Source organism: Vairimorpha necatrix, chromosome 12, assembly GCF_036630325.1.
Source record: "Vairimorpha necatrix chromosome 12, complete sequence".
Lineage (NCBI taxonomy): Eukaryota > Fungi > Microsporidia > Nosematidae > Vairimorpha > Vairimorpha necatrix.
In genome coordinates, this window is record NC_088827.1 from 716,840 (window position 1) to 736,581 (window position 19,742).

At 30.3% G+C, this 19,742-nt stretch overlaps 2 non-coding genes across 2 annotated transcripts; both read right to left on the reverse strand.

Moving 5' to 3' along the window:
- Nucleotides 1–2,407: 2,407 nt before the first annotated feature.
- Nucleotides 2,408–4,890, reverse strand: VNE69_12804. The gene has a single exon (XR_010574027.1). It is a non-coding gene; the product is annotated as a 5.8S-23S ribosomal RNA (ribosomal RNA).
- Nucleotides 4,891–4,924: 34 nt separating this feature from the next.
- VNE69_12805 lies at nucleotides 4,925–6,169 on the reverse strand. The gene has a single exon (XR_010574028.1). It is a non-coding gene; the product is annotated as an 18S ribosomal RNA (ribosomal RNA).
- Nucleotides 6,170–19,742: the final 13,573 nt, after the last annotated feature.

Here is a 19,742-nt window from a genome sequence, read left to right on the forward strand (position 1 = left end):
GTCTTCTTGTTGAGGTTAAATTTTTCGTTTTTAACTTTGCTAATATTTGATCGATTTGTTTCGTTGCTTTGCCCGCAATCTCTCGTTGTATGTCCCAGAGTTTTGTGGACTTTACACCACTTTTTCATGAATCTTATACTTGAGATGTTGTTTATCTTCCTCGGTATGTTAAATCTTGTTATGATGTTTTCTTCCATTCTTTTCAGGGCTAATATGATTTCAAGTGGTGTTTCGAGGTTTTGTATCTCAAGATATCTTACCGTTTCTAAGTTAAGTCCTCTGTAAATGGATTCCTTTGATCTTCGTTCGTATTCTTTCTGGCTGCAATTAGATACCTTACTGTAGATGGTTACTCGTTTCATGATTTCGTTTATGTAGTTATCAAAGAAAATGTAGTCAGTTTGTTTTAGATTATCCAGTTCTACTATTAAGTTCTCGACTCTCTTCTGTGAGAACACCTGTGAAATGATGTAGTTCTTGTTTTCTTCGTAGTTATCTTTCAAATTGGCTTTGTCTATAATCTGATCTTCAATGAGATCGAATAAAAATAGCTTTTTTGTCTCTTCGTTCCATTGATTCCTTTGGAAAATTTCTTCAATTTTCTTAAACCATCCTAGTAGATCGATTTCGTAGATATCGTCAATCATTTCTACATTTTTGGTGATTCCTAGGTCCACTTCACCTGTCTTAATTCTTATAGAGACTACTTTTGCTTCTTGAGTTTTAGAATTGTGTCCTGCGATTTCTTTTCCTCGCGTGGGTTGGAGTTCATGATGTTTGTACTCTCTTATTGAATTCAATCTGTCGTACCTCCTGCGGAAGTACAACTCCAATAAAGATAAGTTAAACCTATAATGTTTATTTCTTATATCTTCCATACCCCTAAGTATGGAATTTTCTTTTATAATTTTTTATTGTTTATTTACAGGGCAAACAAATCAAGAAATGTCAAAAATGATATGTTTGACATGTGAGATACCACAAGCTCCAAATATGTCTGCTGAATCAATACTAATTCAGTAGTGCTGGATAAAAAAATAAAATAAAATAAAATTGTTTATTGTAAAAAAAAGACAGAATCAGCAAAACGAACAAAAGCTTCCAAGCCACCAAAAACTCCACTAATAAAGAAAAAATCATCAATAAGTGCGCTTACACGCCAGCATACCTTAACGGCCTCGCTTGTAGGAGAAAAGTTTGTTCCCATAGGATACATCCTTAGTCATAATATGACTAGAGACCCACTTTCATGGGTCTGATGAAAAACGAAAACGCCTGGCTCAATACACCATTTAAGAACACGACTCAGTTCAGCGGAACAATACAGCATCAGTATCATGCCCGACCTCTCCCAGGTCAAAAGGTTGGTAAGACTTAGAAATTTGCACCTAAAAAAAAATTAAAATTAAAATTGTTTATTGTAAAAAAGACAGAATCAGCAAAACGAAGAAAAGCCACCAAGCCACCAAAAACTCCACCAACCAGAAAAACATCAATAATTGCGATTACACGCCAGCATACCTCAACGGCCTCGCTTGTAGGAGAAAAATTTGTTCCCGTAGGTAACAGAACCTTAGTCATCTCTGACTACAAATTTCGCGGACCTGACGAAAACACAACGCCTGGTTCAATACACCATTTAAGAACACGACTCAGTTCAGCGGAACAATACAGCTTCAGTATCATGCCCAACCTCTCCCAGGTTAAAAATATGAAGAATTACTCGAAAGTTAACGGTGTCCTTCTCACCAGCAATGGGTCTCCCACCCCTAGAGTATAGCTAAAAAAAAAATAAAAAAATAAAATTGTTTATTGTAAAAAAAAGACAGAATCAGCAAAACGAAGAAAAGCCTCCAAGCCACCAAAAACTCCACCAACCAGAAAAACATCAATAATTGCGATTACACGCCAGCATACCTCAACGGCCTCGCTTGTAGGAGAAAAATTTGTTCCCGTAGGTAACAGATCCTTAGTCATCTCTGACTACATATTTCGCGGACCTGACGAAAACACAACGCCTGGTTCAATACACCATTTAAGAACACGACTCAGTTCAGCGGAACAATACAGCTTCAGTATCATGCCCAACCTCTCCCAGGTTAAAAATATGAAGAAATACTCGAAAGTTAACGGTGTTCTTCTCACCAGCAATGGGTCTCCCACCCCTAGAGTATAGCTGACCCTACTTACCAACCAGCAGCCGAAGGTTGGTAAGACTTAGAGATCTGCACCAAAAAAAAAAAAATAAAATTGTTTATTGTAAAAAAGACAGAATCAGCAAAACGAAGAAAAGCCACCAAGCCACCAAAAACTTTAGAGATCTGCACCTAGTTAAAAAACATCGGTCCCACCCTCCGCGACGTGGACGCTCTCTTATAGTATACAACACCTACTATGCATACAAAAAAAGCAGTAACCTCAAAATGTCGGCATACACCTTCATTCTTACAGTTCTGCTTAAAAGAGTAGCATTCTCCTATATATATCTTTGAGCTACGCTTCAGGCTTAAGAGGCTTTCAGCCTTAATCGAAACGACGTAGCTAAGCAACATAACTTAATAGTTAATCGCACTACCAGTGGTCATCACTTAGAGTTCCTCTCGTACTATCAAAGTTCACTCAAAAATACTTACAGTAGGGTAAAACTAACCTGTCTCACGACGGTCTAAACCCATCTCACGTTCCTCATTACCGGGTGAACAATCCAACACTTCGTAACATATACACTACGATGATCAGAAGAGACGACATCGAAGAATCAAAAAGCAGAGTCGCTATGATCGCTTGCCTGCTACAAGCCAGTTATCCCTGTGGTAACTTTTCAATCACCCAATACATAATGAATGTAATTGGGATCGCTAGGCCAAGGTTTCCCTACTAAATACAGTCATATGCATAAAGTAAAGCAGATTTATTCCCTTATAATAAACTGATGGTTACCATCCATCATTCATCTACCTTAGGACAGCTGTGTTACTTTTTAACAGCTGTACCGCCCCAGCCAAACTCCCCATATATTCTAATAAATAAATATTCAAACATACTAGTGGTTTCACAATACTTCTCCCACCTCTCTACAATATACCGAATATTTATTAAAACATACTAAAGTCAAGCTCAACAGGGTCTTCTTTCCCCGCTGATAAATAACAAGCCCGTTCCCTTGTCTCGTGGTTTCACAAAATTGTAAGTAGGGACAGTAGGAATCTCGTTGCTCCATTCATGCGCGTCACCAATTAAATGACGAGGCATTTGGCTACCTTAAGAGAGTCATAGTTACTCCCGCCGTTTACATTCGCTTACACAACTTTAACAATAAATGCACTGGGCAGAATTCACTTCTTGTAAATACAAAAAGCTATGTTTTTAATAAACAGTCAGATTCCTTACATAGTAAAAGTTCTAGCATGCTAGAGCCAATCTTTATCCCAAAGTTACAGATCTAATTTGCCGAATTCCCTTACTTACTTTAATTTAAAATATTTGTTATGATACAAAGACACCTGATGCGGTATAGGTACGGTTAAAATTATTTTATTTTTATCAAGTATATATAATTAACTATTTCTTATCATGACAATCCATAGTTAAAATAAAATTTAATTCATTTATCTTAAATTTATTGAAATATACTGTCATTATCAAGTTGCCTTATAATAATTTAATAAAGAATTATTAATCTTTTTTGTTTTTAAAAATAACACCGATTCACTTCAATAATAATTGAAAACCCTAGTCTATATCTATACAAATATATTGTTACTGCCTCCAAGATCGGCTCATTTGTTTCTTCTATATATACTCACATATATACTTCAATACAAACAAATTGCACAGCTACCTAAATATTCATTAGAAACATCTCATAAAAGTAGTAATCTTCTTCCATTTTATACAATAATACATTCGGTAGGTACGTTGTAACACGTTTCTTAGCGGATTTCTACTTCCATAACAACCGCCCTACTGTCTCAATGTATTCATCATATTTATGGTATAATATCTACTATTTAGAATATTTAATGTTTCATAAGGTTCATCCCTTTTTGCACATCATTCTTACAATCATGTGCCCACTAGTTATACAATAGATTCATTATATAAATTTAATTTATATAATTCCATAGAATTAAAGATTTTTCATAGTTAAAAAACTATAACAGTGTCCTACATCTATGTCCTATATAATAATAACTGCTGTCCTGAGAGACATTTCGCTGTGAACCAGCTACCACACAGTTCGATTGGTCTTTCGCCACTATACACATCTTAAATCATCGATTTGCACGTCAGAATGATTATGGTCTTCCAATAAACTGTTGTTTATCTTCAACCAGAACATGTATAGTTCACTGTGTTTCGGGTCTTATAATTATAACTAATCAAGTTAATAAAGATTAAAAAATTTAATTTTTATCTTGCTATAATTATAATCTCCTTGGTCCGTGTTTCAAGACGGGTCCTTAAAAATAAGGCTAAACTCCACACATTTTCACAAGTTCCTTCGCAGTACTTATTTTCTATCGGTATACCATTATATTTAACCTTAGATATTTCATTCTACCTTTATTCAAACTGCACTACCAAGCAGCTCTACTCAAGTACATTATTCTATTCTATTAATAACGAATATAATATTCTCTATAAATATAATTAATAGAATAAACCATTTACAACTCCAATTAAGGATTACAATGGAGGGTCTTTTCTTGTTCACTCGCTGCTACTAAAGAAATCCTAGTTAGTTTCTTTTCCTCCTTTTAATGATATGCTTAAGTTCAAAGGGTTATCAATACATTATAAATATATTAATTAGGTAAATAATATAATTTCGTATTCTATTACGACCTTCATCGTTATGGTATCCTATTGATCCCATGTGTGGGTAAAGTAATAATCACTAATCAATTTAAATTTAACTTATTATGATCCTGCTAATGGTTCTCCAACAGCAACCATGTTACGACTTATATCAGATCTAATACATATTGTTCAAGTAGTTTTCACTAATTTCACAACACATATCATCTTAGATAGCGACGGGCGGTGTGTACAAAGAACAGGGACACATTCAATTCTACTTATTTAATAAAATTTACTAGCAATTCCAAGTTCAAATATCTCTTACAAAATATTATCCCATAAAGATTATATATCTATTGTATTGCGCGTGCAGCCCAAAATGTCTGAGGGCATAACGGACCTGTTTTAATCCTTTCCTTCCTACACTGATTGTGTCTGTCTATTAATAAAAGGGTCTCACGTCTTGTTGAAATTAATCAAAACTTCACAGCATCCATTGAAAACGGCCATGCACCACTATTATCATTCTCAGATTATATATCTTCTCTGAATAATAAAATATTGGTAAGTTACCTCGCGTTGAGTCAAATTAAGCCGCACAATCCACTCCTTGTGGTATTCTTCCGTCAATTTCTTTAATTTTCAATCTTGCGATCATACTATCCCCAGAGCCAAAAAACTCAAATTTCTATCATCTAATACAATTAATATCATATCACATCGTCGGCATAGTTTACTGCTGGAACTACAATGGTATCTAATCATCTTCGCTCCTCCAGCTTACGTCCTTGTTCAAAAAATACATACAAGTGTACAGCTTTCGCTTCTGTTCGTCCAGTCAGGGTCGTCACATTTCATCTCTCTCCCAACTATACAGTACACCTCATATTGCTTCTTAAATATAAACTACGGACTTTTTAACTGCATCAATCATCATACACACTCTTGGAACAAGTATTACCGCGGCTGCTGGCACTTGATTTGCCCTCCAATTAATCACCTCATATACTTTTACAATATGAAACAATAGAATATTACTTCCCATAACTGCCTCAGATAAAATCCATAGGTCAAGTTTCGCCCCTGCTGCAATCCTTAGACTTAGTAGCCGTCTCTCAGGCTCCTTCTCCGGAATATTACAAAGTAATACCGTTACCCGTCATTGCCTTGTTAAGCCATTACCTTAACAACTAGCTGATAGGTCTCACTCTTACTGTATATGTCTTATGCTACACTTTAACGCAGCTATACTAATTTAATACATTAAATAAAATGAGTATTACTGAGCAGTCCATTTTTCCATATCAAAAACATGCATGGGTTAATCTTAAGGAATAGCGTCTACGTCAGGCAGAATCAACCTGGTGTTGTGTAAAAAAATTAATATATTTGATTTTAATCAGTATTTATGAAAATATTAGAAATAAATATATTTCTTAATACAAATTCTTATAATATAAAATATGAAAACTATAATTGTTTAAAAATACTTAAAAAATGATATAATATCAGATTGGATGAAATAAAATTTTACAAGGGTAAAAAATTATTTTAATAAATCAGCAAATGATTGATTAATCACTGATTCACTGATCAAAATTGTGATCTGAGATTAGCAACATTTATAATTGTGTAAAAATTGTATAAAAAACATGAAATCTAAATGATGCTTTATAAAGAGTTGAATCTACATGATACTACAGTATTATACATAACACAACTTATACTGACAATTTATCTTAAATCATGATAATTCTGATAATTAAATGATTTAATATCTAATTCTCATATATAAAATTATATTGTCTATTATACATACGTTTTGTTTATTTGTCGACCAAACAACAAAACAAGAAACTTGACATCTATATATGATATCCCAAATATCATAAAAATGGTTTAGAAATATTTCCCGCCAAATTCTTCCAGTTTTCCCTCCAACATTTATTTAATCATTTTATCCGGAGAGGGGTACGGAGTAATGGAAAGAAAATTTAAAATTAACAATAAAAACATTTTACATACTTTCCTCAGTGGTGGATACCACACTATATAATGATAGATGCCAAATTGACGTCGACTTATACATAATAAAAATATTATATAAACTTTTCCATGGTGAGTTTGTGATGTATAATACAAATAAATGCATCATGTATAATTGTATATTAATTTATGTAGTATAAAGTACATATGCTCTTAAAATATATTTTTATTTCTTCACTTACTGATAGCTTCATTGGCCTTGTTCCTATTTGATTACATGCACTTCTTTTTTTATTTTTAATGTATGTTTTAACAAGAATACTTATTGTTTGTATTTTACATTATAAATATATTCCTAAAGTTTTTTTATTGACTTTTGCCGGTCAGTGATAAGATGTTTGACAGATTTATTTTATGTGATATGTCATTATGACATTACAGTAGACCTACAAAAATATAAAGTTATACAGGTTTATTTTGTTAGCTTTTGATAAATACAAACAAAAGTAGTGGATTTTCTTAAATATAAACATTGAGCCACAAAATTAACATATAAAACGATGAAACACATAAAAAAATTATAAATCAACATACCATCATGACCAGTCCACTTATTTGGCCGCGACAAAAAGATTAATATTTTTTTTGGGGGATAATTTTTAAGACATTTACATATAATTTTACTTAAAGAGGTGTTGTAAATGTATATAACCAACGTGGGAAATCGATGTAGCTGTTACAAGAATTGTAAATTTTTTAAAGTAATATCTCATCCTTTTTTGAAAATGTTTTTAATGATTTATGCAGGCAAACAAATCTCTACTTGTAAAAATATGTTTCGTCAATATTTGATCGGATACTATAGCAAGAAATTATAAAAAAACATATATTTCTAAAATATTGAGTTTCTCATTGATATATATGTTTTAAACTATTTAAATACTCAAGAATAACATTAAATTATTTTTTCTCTCGGTGATCTATTTAATTTGACTGTAATTAACAATATTTACAAGTAACCCCCGTTTAGTGAAAACTTCAATTTAAATTTATAAGATTATGTTTCTGAATTTGTAAAACGTCTTTGTGTCTCTCGGGATATATTGTCTCCAACAAAAAATTAGAAAATATTAACAAAATGCATTTTAATGTCTAAAAAAAGAAAACAATAATTTTTTAGAAATAGGCTCTTGATTTAATAAAGAAAATTTTTTTTGTCAAAAACAGTCGTATAAATATAAAATAAATAGATTCCGATTATAAATTAAAAATATGAAAATAATTTTTGCATTAGATTAGTGAAATAAAAAAATATACAATTGAGAATTGTCTCATGGCTTTAGGTTTTTTGCGAAGCGACCCAAAAAACTCTAGAATTGGGCTATAAGGGCTTATTTCTACTTCCGTACTTTATTTTCTAAATTTTCTCTGGGTTCCAAATTCATTTTATGTATGTTGTCTGTATCATGTCTCACTGCAGTCTTCTAGCTCTAGTTCAATTGCATATATACTGTGGTGTTTGAACAATAACATATAACGTATTTTACAGTTCATACGTTTTCTATAAGCTTTATTTATTTTTGCTATAAACAATGACAACTAAATATGGTTTCAATAGCTAAAGAAATCATTGTATCGTTAATCTTTTTGTCGCAATGTATGAGATACAGAACTTACAACCGAGTTTTGATTTCTAATAAAACACTAGTAGAATCTGATTCTATTTTCATTTAGATTAAAACCAATCCAAAATGTTTTTAGGTCTTTATTATCGTAAAAAATCTAATACTTCATTTTAAACTATAATTAATTTCATTTATGCGAAATTATTATACGCCATATAAAATGTGTAAACTTCGTGCTCTTTTTAATTTATACGTCAATATGTTACAGTATAGTAGAATTTGAATTATGGATTTTTATATTATAAATTATAATTTTTTCTGGATTATTTTTATATTGGCGATAATTATATTATAGATATTTGGCTTTTGTGTAACATATCTTTACATTGAAATACGAAGAAGTAAAAAACAATGACAGAATGTACATAGTTGTTTGTCTAAACACCCTAACGGTTTCAGGCATTTAATAGGATGCTTAAACTTCCTATTTGAGTTCAGATTTATGTGGTTCGTGTTAAAAATCTTTCCAAAATAAAAATTACTGCAATATCTTTTTTATCTAAATTTTTTTTAGACATAAAGAGCCGATTCGATTATTTTTAAAAAAATATTTGTTTTAGAAACAGGATCAATTACATTGTATTGTCCAGACAAACATAAACACCTTATGTTGGACTTCCAATATCTATTTACATATAACATTTATGCATTTTCTCATATTATAAAGTTTTTCTTGAATAAAGTAGTCATTATTCATCATATAAAAACAATAATCGTGTAAGACACTCCCGTTACTAGTATTTTAATTCCCTTTGTACAACTCGACTTTCATCATCTTCAATAAGACCTTTGCATCCTTTTAAAAAATTTGAAATATCCTGGATAAATTTTCAATTTGTTATTTTTATATTTTTTTTATGATAGTATTATTGTTTTAATTTTTAATTATTGTTTTTTCTTAATATTTTAAAAGTACACTAGCGTATGCATTCTTTTTTTTATAAAGCTATCAACTTGATTCGTTCTTCTTCTTGTTTTTTATTTAAACTTCTACCTGTGCTGGGTGAATTTAAAAAGGAAAGATCATGGTTTCTAAAAAAGTAGAAATTACATCTAAGCAAAACTTAAATAGAAAATTAAATCATACCAACCTAAAAACAATAATAAGGTATCTTTTAAATGTTTTAGGTTCAATTGTTTTATACTAATTATACACATTTTTATGAGTAATATGTTTTCGTTTTTTTTGTGGAAATGTTAAAAAAATTCTAAAAAATGTCTTTATGATATATTGGATTTAAGTTTTACAAAAACATAATTCGAATAAAGATGTATAAAAATATAATACATGCTCTTCGAAAAATCAGTTTGAGAATCTCAACTAGATTAAATCTTAATGACACAATAAGTATGAAGTTATAAAATTGGTGTGTATTGAAAGACGAAAAAAATAAAAACCATTTAACAATATTGGTGTAATATAGTAGAAGTAGATATATAAAAAATATAATGCCATCATTGACTTTATAGCCACAAAAATGGGTTTGTATAAAAATAAAAAGTTTAATCAGAGTTTGTTAATCTGAAATAGATGTGACTTATAGTAATAATGATCTAAAGGTGAAATGAATCCAAAATATATCATATCCTAATTTGTAAGTACAAAAAACTTATACCTTAATGCCGATGCTTTTAAGTCTCATGATATGATGTATACCCTGGTCCCTACGAAATATATCATAAAATATATCGTAGAACTCATTCAAAACGAATTAAAACATAAAATTTAAATTTAATTGATATATTACTGTACATAACGAACTGTCAATTACAAAATACAAAATGATGATTTAAAATAAATATATCATTTCTAAATCTTTCTAATTTCATTTAATTTTACGTCTAGTAATACGTAGACCTTTTACAACAAAAAAATGATTTTATAAGTATATAAGCCAAGAAAAAAAAATATGATTAAGATAAATTTTAGTAAAAAATATGCTAAACGAAGTTTTTATGTAGATTAGTATTATTATGTTTGTTCGAGCAAATATCAATTAGAAATAAACTCTATTAATAATGATTTTCATAAAAAATAAATAGTGCATATTTCACGCTTGTAAACGACATGAGTTCTTTACAAAGACACATTATTATAAGATTCAAATTCAAACTTTTAAGTTATTACTTTAATAGTAATATATCAGAAAAAAAAGAAGTGTTAAAGAAAAGTGTTTTTTTGTGTATTGAGAAAATATGTTACACTAAGTATTTATTTAATTTCTAAATCTTATGAGATGCAATTGAAGCATTTCCTTATCTTTATTACATACTTCTTCAAGTACTAACTTTCTACATGTTATGTCAACGTGATACATCTTATGATTTATCATCACAAATAATAAATCATCGTCAGTTATATATAGACACACGGGCATATGATGCTTGGAACTGAGTTTACTAGTAATTTGATAGAGTAGGAATGGATCATATAATTTTCTAGGAATTTTCAACAGTTTACCATCACATTTGTCAATTACTATTTCTTTTTTTGTGTGTTGATATGTGTGTTCATTTTCTGCTAAAGAAATATTATCATCTTCGACTGTCTTAAATTCAAAAGATTTTGATTTTATTGTCGTCGTTTTATTTTTTCTTTCTTCATCGGCATAAAAAAATTCTTGAAAATATTCATTATGTTCGATAGTAGGAGGTACTAAGCAATTATCTATTTTCACGTCACAATATTCTTCCGAGGTTTGAATATAAATGTCGGAAGAAGACTCGCTTTCTTGTCTTGATCCATGAGATTCTTCGTAGTGTTCATTATCACAACATGATCGTGAGGATAAGCAATATGAGCGATTATCACAAGGTCGTCGCTTATGATACTTATCATTGTATGAGTTTTTATCAATACAACATCTTTTTGTTTTAAAACAATGCTGTTTATAATCATAACTGCAGCACGGTCTTTTATTTAAATGACATCTACAATTATTTTTACGATCATTGGTGCAAGCTCTCGGTCGTGTCTGTTTACAGCACGATCTCTTGTCAATGTAACAGCATGAACCTTTATATCTTTCAAATTGACGGGGCGCTGAATCTTGAGTTAGAAAACACTTTTTGGATTCTGTCATTTTACCTTCATGATCTTTAATGTTACAGAATGATGTTGTTTCTTGCGTATTACAACACGACACGTGAGGTTGGCTTTTCATTGTAAAACCAGATTTGTTGACTAGCATCTGATTGCACGAGCATGGGCTTTCGGCAATTTTATCTGCACTACAACAGGTCTTGGATTCTATATTCTTTGCTCCGCAACATGATTTAGGTCTCTCTTCCTTAATAGCACAACATTCTTTAGTAGATTCACCTAGTATTTTAGGTCTACATGGACAATCTCCTATGCACATTGCGTATTTACTACTGATTCTGTCTTTGATGTATGGGACAAGAGCTCCATTAGAATACAATACCATGGTCTCGGGGCAATCTTCCCACCCAAATACATAGGCCTTTTCAATGTTCATTTTATTCAATAAGTTTACCATGGCATTGATATTTGTAGAATTAGCTACAACCCCTCGTCTACCTACAGCCTTACAAATATCTTCGGGTATTTGTTCGCATGTTCCTTCTGCAATGACAGCAGTAAATGGTCTTATTGTTTCAATGAAAACAATGAGCAAGTTCACGAAAAACATATTGGGGTTAAATTTTTTTCTTTATTTATAGTTTTATTTGTTTGTTTAAATAACTTTTTAATCAACAAACTTAAACAATTTTACATATAAACTCAAACAATTTTACAATATTACAAACAAACTCAAACAATATTGCAAACAAACTTAAACAATTTTACAATGGAACTTAAACAATATCGCACACAAACATAAACAATGAAACAAATTTATTAATACAAAAGATTATAATGTAGATATAAATTTAACGGGACAAATATGACAAGTCATGTTTTTAACATGATAACAAAAGTAAAATAAGTGATGTTATGAAAAACGATTCCCACCACCAAGTTGATATTGTCGGTATTTATCCTTAATTCTATTTAAAGAAATTATTGTGCTAGTTGACAACATAAATTTTAGTTAATTATTGAGTTCTGTACGTCTATGATATTTTAAAGAATAAATTCCTGATGAATCTCTATTGTTGTGACTATATGTATGTTATTTTTGTACCATACAACACACAATGAATGTTTATTGTTTATTTCGCATCATTTTTTAATTTTTCAAAGAACCAAAACAAAGAAATGATAGCTATAGATCTGTGTACATATAATTATACGAGTTAGAATTAAAATTAAATTAAACTAGAAAGATACTACAAAATCAAATATTGATTCGATGTATAAATCAAACATTGTAGAATCTGAAATATTTTAATCGATACATGACCGCCAGGAACCTGCATTTAAAATTAAAAAAAGGAAAAATAAAAAAATTTATACAAAAAGACTTGCGATTTATTTTAGATCAAAAAAAGATCTTGATTTATACATCGATTTTTGGTATTTTTTAAGACAGAAGCACATTAAAAGGTACTCATAGTGTTCGTCCTATTTATTCCATTCCTATCGAATATATTTCTTGAAACGAAAACAAATTCTTATTGTTTGGTATTGTGTCTCGGGATCGTATAAGTAAACGAAATTGACGGCGTGGTTTATAGTCCTGAGCTTATCAGCGCGATTTGTCTATGCAGCAACATATGTTCTCCATTGATCAGTAACCACAATAGAACATGATAATATATTATATTACATTACCTCAAGGAGAAAAGCCGCATTTATACAGCAAACAAAACAAGTAAGGGACCCGCCATTTATGCATTATTCAATTCTTTTAAATGTACTTTAATTTTTTTCCATGTAAAAAAACTCATCTGTTTTTCAAATATTGGTTTTTTTTGTATAAAGGGTCGTTTCAAATTTTCAATGCGGGTTCCAAACGGTAGTGTACCATTTTTTCTTCTCCTTGTGTTTTTTTGATTACATTGACAAGGTTTACGATGTTTAAGACATTGAACAATTGATTCGTTTTATTTGGGCCATTGATATTTACCTTTTATAGCATGAAGCATTGTAGCTTTTCCACCATGGTTTGTAAGCTTTTTATATGCATCCTAAGGAAGCGCTGGCCTATCTTCGACTGGCGATAAGTTCTTTGTTTTTGTGTCATTTACTTAATAATACTGTGTACTTTTAGAATCGATGAGCTCATCTTTTGGGCACTTCAAATCGTTAGTTCGGTTTGACGGTTCATAAATTCTATTTAATACATCAGCCTCAATGATTTTTGTGCCTTTCTTGTAGTGTATCGGGGAACCAAAGCTTTAAAGTTTTTACCCTATGTTCTAATTTCATATTATATAATATATGTTTAGTTTAGGAACTGTGTGGGCAGTGTATTTGATTATTAATTTAAAACCAAGTCCAAGGATATAGTTTATAGTGCTATATTCCCCAAGCCATTGCTAGATATTTTTCATAGTTAATAAGTATTTTATTCGCTTCAGGCAGTTTTTTAGATCCCCAATCAATAGTCATAAGTTCACCAACTTTTAATTCTTTAAGGCCGCACTTGATTCCGTTATTAGAAGTAATTTTTGTAAGAACAATAAGTTTTGTAAAGTCTGTTACGTTTTTTGCTATGACAGAATTTATCTATAGTTTTATGTTGCAAAATGCGTCTCACATTCTTCATTCCATTAAAATTAATCTTTGTTTTAAAGACCATCAAGTGCATCATATAATGGTTGCGAAATTGTTGCTAGCCGTACAAATATTTCGTATGGTAATTAGCAAATCCTAGTTTTTTTTGTAGGTTTTTCTTATTTTTGGTACTTTAAAATCTAAAATCTTTCTCTGATGTTCTCTTTTTGGTCTTTGAGTTGACTCGTTGATCTTAGATGCCAAAAGTTTACTTTTGTACATTTATAATGCATTTTTTTCCACAACTTATTGTAGAACTTCTAAAAAGCTCTAATCAGCTCTTTTTCGGATCGCCATATACAATTATGTCGTCTATATAGGCCTTTTATTCATTTTTCATGATATCGCATAAGATGTTGTCCATTATCTTATGAAAAATTGCATGTAAATTCTTAAAACCTTATGGCATTTTAGCACTTTGATACAAATTGTTCTTAAATAAAGGGATGTTTTAAATTTATCCTTAGGATCAATTTAAATTTGGAAAAATTTATCCGTTAGGTTTAATACTGTGAAAATCTTTTTGCTCTGTGTCATATCGATAGCATCATTTATTTTTGGGATCGAGTAATTCTTGAGTTAAGTTGCGATGTTACCACCCCACCCCCCTAAAAAAATAAAAAAAAGACAAAACTAAAATTTATTCAATCAATTCAAAATCAAATTCGGGCGCTAAATCGTAATTTAAAAATGATATATTATCAATCTCAAAAAAGCATAACATTCTTTCAAGTAGTGATTCAATATGAATTAACTTAAAACGAGCTATATAAAGTTTTCGAATGAGATTCTTTAAAGAACCATGGCTTGTTCCTTCTTTGCGCAATTCCCTTTTAGTTACAGACCACATTCCCTCAATTGTTTGGGTGTGGGCGCCAGTTGTTGGATTTACAAAATTTTGGCTATGATTTACAGTTAAATGTAAATAGCTATAATCCGGACATAGTTCCGAGAACCCTTCATAACCCCGCCAACAATCAGTAATAATTGTAGATCCGGGTGCGATTTTTCGTTTTATTAATTCGACGAGAGTATTTCTTGATCGATTTTTAACAATTGCGAAAAAAAAGAATTGCTGTCTCCTCTTACAACTCCACCAACAGCCCAAACTTGGTATTGAAGGATTCTACCGTTATGGCTTTTACTTTTAACAAGCAATATCTCGTCTATTTCAACTACGCAATTTAGACCTCCTTTGGTTTTGTTTTGAAGGTAGTTGAAATAGGATAAGAATACAGCGTTATTAAAACGAGAAAACCAGCGAGATACGGCACTACTATCTATATCCAATTCGATAGTAGCCGAAACATTGCTTACCCCTTTAACCCATTCACACAGCAAAATTAAAAGATCTTCGATATCCAATCTAGAACTTTTAAATGCTTTCTTTGTAAATGTTACCTTTGTTTAACCATTTTCTCCCATTTCGTCGTAAGTAACAACGATATTTGTCCAAATTATTTTTAATTTTGGTCATGGGTTTTATGCACTAATTGCACATCGATACCCTTAATATATTTTTTTCAAGAAGAAATATAAATAATTCCTCTTTTTTATATATTAGTTTTCATAAAATTTTTGAAGTTCATTTTAGGGGTATAATTTTATTCCTTTTTTATTTTTTCCCCTTTTTTTATTTCCCCCCTTTTTTTTATTTTTTTAGGGGGGGTAACATCACAACTTAACCCTTAATAGCCTGATTTACGAAAAAGTTTTTTTTTATATAACTGTATTTGCTTGATGGTCTAGATGAAGGGAAAAATAGCTAAAAAAATCACAATATTTATTTTACATATTTATTTAGAACAAAAAACAGGTCTCAATTTTGATACTTCAGGCATTAACCCTTAATAACAGAGAGTTTCAATTTTAAAACAAATCTTTTAAACCGAATGTTCACATTACTATTCGTTTTTTTATGGGTTGGCTGTACGTATTTTACTGTTGTTTAATATTTTTCAACGTAATTAAAAAAAACGAATAGTAATGTGAACATTCGGTTTAAAAGATTGGCATCAAATTTGAAACTCTAGATTATTAAGGGTAAACCAATTCTTATCCTCTACGATTTTATTTACACCATCTGTTGTTACAGATATTCTATATTTCCATCGGGGGTTTTTTACTGGGGGCATGATTGCATCATGGCCAGGTTGTCTTTTTATATAACCTGAATTTAGTAGCTTTGTAAATGGTTTTTAGTTACCTTCTATGTCAAATTTGGCATATTTCTTTTTTTAATATTGACTTAGGTCCCTTCTTTTGTATTTATTGTGGTTATTATTTTATTAGAACCTTCTGATGGTTCATATTAAAGACTTTTCAACATTCTTCCCAAGTTCACCTATCTCATGTTTCAATTTTTTTACATTTACAATAAATGGGTTATTAATCAAAAGAGGAACTAATTATTGGTCATAATGTTGATGTTGGTCGTTATTTGGATGTTATATAAGTTGCAAATATTTCTACGTATTCCGTTAAAATGTTTTCTTTTCCAAAAATATTTGTTACAGTATTCACTTTTATTTTGTTGTTAAGAAATCTCTTTTCTTCTACCAGCTTCCTACTACAAAAATTATAATTACTTCCTATATCTACTACTGCATTAATTTTATCGCATGCAATACATACTTTCGTTGTCTTGACTTCTCCTAGTGGTGATGGAGAATTTAATTAAATTTTTTTTGAATACATTTTAGATCTTCTTCCAAGAGATATTTGTTAATTCTTTTCTGCTTAATGCTAAACCTATGGAATTTTCATTTTTTATAATTTTCTTTTTTTCATTATGTATTCTCTCCTCCTTAATAATTCTATCTTATATAAGTAATCCTTGTATAGAGACTGGTTATAAAAGTAGCCTCTAAATGTTATAAATTCCTTTATAATTAAAAATGCCCTTAAATTTTTTAATTGGCGATCTCTTCCTCATACCCAAATCATTAGCAATAGTTATAATTCTTGCTAATCATTCACTCACTGGTTCATTTAACTTTTGTCTAGCTTCTAGTAATTTAAAAAGTGTAATTTTTCTTTGTCATTTTTTTCAATTGCCCTTTTAGTTAACTTCAATTTACGTTTATAGATTTTTCTATTTGTGTAAGTAGTATTTGGGCCTCCCTCTCAAAAATCATAAGAAGATTGAAATCTTCTTTTTGTCTTGGATAATATTATGGGGTTATACTGTAACTTCAAATATTTCAGGTCTGCCTTGGCCTTAACAATTCTGAATGTTAATCCTTTCATTTCCAGTTCCGTACCAGTGCCATGTTGAGGGAGTATACAAGCGAAAGAGGTTTATTTATTATATAGTATTGTTAAAGATAATTGTAAGTTAAGGGTTAAATTTATTAAATATATATTTTCAACATCCCCTCGCTAAATTTAGAATTGGGCGATGAAATTATTTTTACTACTTCCTACGCCTACTACTTGGCTCTCATAATTAAATTGCATTTTTATGTTAACTGACCATGGGCTGCGCTTTACTCCATCGCGTCTTACTATCCCTTCTAGTACTGGTCTTCGCGGTACTTTTTTTCCCTGTTATAATACATAAAGTCTATGGGCATGTGATTATTCTTTACACATGTCTTCTCAACAATGGAATCGAAATTTCCCCGCCTATATCATTCTTCGACTACAACACAATTTCTTTTTGATTTTCTTCTCTTTTATATCTCTCTGGATTTTTGAACATTGGTGGTTCAGCTATCTTGCCACGATAGCTTTAATGTGAATAATGGGATTACCACTACACTCAATCTCGACAATTCTTATGCCAGATCTTATTACAGTCAATACTGTTTCTCCATAACTCTTCATAGCTACTCTACGTCTTCACCTATCCGGGTTCCTCGAACGATGCAGCCATCACCTTCTCTTCTGTTAGACAACCAACCATCCCCATTCTAACCTAAACTGCATTTTTTTACGTCTCATGCCTTGACGTAACTTACAACCTCTTTTTTTGTTTTTGTTTAAATTCAATAATTTTATTCTAAACCACGCTAAAGATAATTGTAAGTTAAGGGTTAATTTTATTAAATATATATTCTCAACACAGTTGATTAAATTGTAACTGGCTCTACTTTTAATCCATTCAATCTTTCTCTCGTCATCCATATTCTTAAGGAATAATAACAACTCAAGTCTTCGTATCTTATTTACAATGTTAACTTCAAATCTTTTTATATGGGTTTTAACTCATCCTTCACCATGTTAATATGTTAATTGTTGTTATTCATCCAAAAAATCCGAGGGTACATATACAATATTTAAACTTGTAAAAACACATGCGAAGAAAGATAAAGAACATAATTATATAAAGAACGAATTGTTGCGTTTTTAAAAACTTTGGGTCTAAATTATTAATAGTAAAGTCTAATATAAAAATTGGATGAAGTTATATCATTAAGAGTTAGTGTGAATAGTGATTATAGAATAATCTAAAATTAAATGTGATGAAGTATTAATATATAAAATACCAGAAAATGTTAACGAGCTACGTAAATTTTAATTTTGCCAGGATGTTGTAGAAAGTTTTTAGGAAATTATGTTATGATGACAATAGCGCTTACGCCCCCACTGAAAAATAGAAGAAACGGGATTGGACTGAATAAACAAAATGCATATTAAATGAATTGGAGGGCGAATTGAAAAATATGAAAGAGTGAAAATTTTTTGATTATACAGGGTATTCCGCCCGAGAACTGATGCTGCAGATGCGTAAATTTGTGCAATATAATTACAAACAAAAAAAGAAGGTAAATGGGAACCTATTCAGTGGGCTTCTAAAAATTTGAGACCACCAAAAAGAAAATACGGTGTTTTAAAAAAGAAATGTTAAAGGGGGGGGGGTTAGAAAAGGTTAAATAAGAATAAGAGGTAGAAAATTTGAACTACAGAAAGATCATAAATTTTAGCTGTAATCAAATCTAAAAATTGTTTTAATAATAAAATAATCCGCTAAATGTGAAACTTCTAGATAACAACCTTACATTTAAAACATTCATAGATGAATCAATGACGGGGAAATTCTTAAGCAAACAATTTAACTATGAAGCTAATAAATAAAATAAAAGATTATTGTCGATATTTAATAGTTTATTAGATTTTTCGTCTCTTCCTCCCATCTTGCTTGGGGGTAAAATATTTAAGTTTAAAATATTAAAATATTGATAAATGTCAAACATGTCAGATAATAGAAGCCCTTGAGCTTCTACGACAATTATAATAAAACAAATTTTAGGTAAAGAAGTCAAAAATATTAAAGAAGTAAATGAAATAAATTTGTGGGAATATCATCTGAACAAATAACGATAGTCTCAACTTGGAAACAGGAGATGAGTTAATTAATAATAAACATTCGGAGCTCAATCACAGATGAATAAATGGTACTTCTCATGAGTTTAAAAGAAATGCATTTGTTGGGATAAAAACATGGGTTTAATTATTATAAAATATTTAAAGAAACGACATGTCAAATATGTCAAAACAATGACACCATATATTTGACATGTGTAGCACTTCTTACAGCATTAATTAGATATGCAAGAAAACACAAATAATATATTGAGAGC